This window comes from Gastrolobium bilobum, unplaced genomic scaffold (genome assembly GCF_033153095.1).
Source record: "Gastrolobium bilobum isolate Gb01-03AN ecotype WA unplaced genomic scaffold, APGP_CSIRO_Gbil_v1 utg26586, whole genome shotgun sequence".
In the NCBI taxonomy this organism is placed as follows: domain Eukaryota; kingdom Viridiplantae; phylum Streptophyta; class Magnoliopsida; order Fabales; family Fabaceae; genus Gastrolobium; species Gastrolobium bilobum.
This window is the reverse complement of record NW_026895976.1, coordinates 103876-106193: the sequence shown is the minus strand read 5'-3', so window position 1 is coordinate 106193 and position 2318 is coordinate 103876. Positions and strand designations below refer to the sequence as shown.

Here is a 2318-nt window from a genome sequence, read left to right as displayed (position 1 = left end):
AACTGTAGTTAAGTGACAACCCCTCTTCCCTTCTCTGTAAACAACCATCAAGACTCCTCACGAGCAAATACCCATATTTCTCCATTTTCTGTTTATTTTTGTAAACTGTCTTCTAGAGTAATATAAGTGTTTTTCTCTTCGTTCCAATCGTTATCTCTTGACTGAATCTCGGGTCTATGTGATCTCAGTTGAGAATAATTATGTTTAAACTATCAGCCATGAGCTGAACTATCTGTGGAACGGGTAAACTGTGAAACTCTTAAAGAACTGTTTTCAAAACTCTTGACCGAAGCTTTTTGTATTTCTTTGGCTAAGAAAGCTATATTCATTGTGCGCCAATGGAAATTGGGTACATACTGAGAAAGGAACTTCCATAAGGAAGGGATTTCAGACTGCTTAGCCATTGGGGGAAGGTAGATGTCATGGCAAAAACGCTACTGGTCACCTTAGGAATAAGGGGCCAACTCGTCCATTTTAAGGTTCTGAACTAAGTACCTGTTGGAGTCAAGGGAGCCATAGGAATATGGAAACTTGTGAGCCATCTAGACCATGAGCTGAGGAAACAGAGTTGGCAGGCAAAGAAACTGGGACAAAGCCAAAAGGTGTTAAGTCTTGAGCAGAGAAAACAACCCCTTTAAGAGTGAATCAGTGAATTCGTTCCTTCTGTTAAACTGTTTTAACCACCACCCTGTTGTCTCTTGATTATAGTTATTTATGTTTTAGTAGTTTTATTTTATTTCATTTAGCACTTATAAAAACTCCAATGATTGTTATCTCACCTTCTTCTAAACAGGAAGGATCACATACATAATGCAGCGAGCAACTGTTTGCCATCAGATTGAACCTACTGTTCCTGAGGAACGTTGTCAAGATAGTAGAGAACGTTTGACCCGACAGTTCATTTACTAACTTTTCTTCTCATTTTCACTCTTTATAAACAGTGATAAAACAATAATTAGCACTCTATCCTCGTGGGAACGATAATTTGGGCATTAATACTCCCTTTATTACTTGATGCGTGCACTTGCGCACTTGGGTTGGAACTAAGGGATGAATCTGTGTTCTGTAAGAACAGAGGAACGTCCCCTTTCAGAACTTATATTTTCCACCATCAGCAAACCATCCAACAAGTTTTTGGTGCCGTTGCCGGGGATAGAAACCCTAACTGTTGTTCTTATCATTGTTTTCTAACACATATACTGTATATCTGCCTTTACTTTTATATTTTTTTCTCTTTATCACTGAATCTGCTGTGCATATATATATACCCTGTGTTATTGGTTTATGAGTGAAGAGTGTGAAACAGACTCTAACCACTCCATTGAAGTACCTGAGTTTCTCTTTGATCTTGAGCCAGAACGCACACTCCATAGGAGAAGAAGGAACCTCAGAGAAAGATTTCTTAAAAACATGGCTGATCACAATAATAACAATGAAGAGGTTCCCCCTGAACAAAACTTCAGAACTTTGGCTGCTTCTTTTAGGAACAGACCAGACAGGGGAGTAATCCTTCCTCCTGTAGCACCCAATTTTGAACTAAAACCTATCATGTTTCACTTAATTAGGGAAGCAGGGGTCTTCAATGGACTCCCTGCAGAAGATCCTTACACACACCTCACCACATTCCAAGATATCTGTGACAATTTTAAAGCTGAGGGTGTAACAGAAGCGAGCATGAGAATGGGGTTGTTCCCTCACTCCTTAGGCTTAAAAGCAAAAACATGGATGAAAACTCTCACCCTTGGATCAATCCACACATGGGAAGAACTCTCTAACAAGTTCATAGAGAGGTTTCTCCTAATGTCTCGACAAGCAGATGTTAGAGCAGAAATCTCTAACTTCAGAATGTTTTATGGAGAAAATCTCTATGAAGCATGGGAGAGATACAAGGACATCATAAGAAAATGTCCAAACCATGGGGTAGAAAGTCGGGGAGTGTTACAATCTTTCTATAAAGGACTTGATCATACTTCTCAGTCTCACTTAGATTTTGCTGCAGGAGGATTTTTTTTTACAAGAACATTTGAATCAAGATATGAAATCATAGAAGAGACTGCTGAAAGATGTCTCCAATGGCCAATAGACAGAGTGAGCCCAGTGAGGAAGCCAGGCATGCTAGAACTAGATAAACAAACTGCCATGGAAGCCCAGCTGGCATCACTCATGAATGAAGTGAAGAACCTAAAAGCCGACCAAGAAGCACCAAGGATGGAAGTCTTACAACTCACAGCAACTGAAACAGAACCATGCTCAGCCTGTGGTGACCTTCATGACTCAACAGACTGCCCATCCACTGCATTGGTGTGTTATGCAGAAAA

The 2318-nt window shown here is 40.1% G+C and overlaps 1 non-coding gene across 1 annotated transcript; it reads right to left on the bottom strand.

Moving 5' to 3' along the window:
• Positions 1-1815: 1815 nt before the first annotated feature.
• Positions 1816-1922, bottom strand: LOC133297083 (small nucleolar RNA R71). The gene has a single exon (XR_009749603.1). It is a non-coding gene; the product is annotated as a small nucleolar RNA R71 (small nucleolar RNA).
• Between the last annotated feature and the right edge of the window lie 396 nt (positions 1923-2318).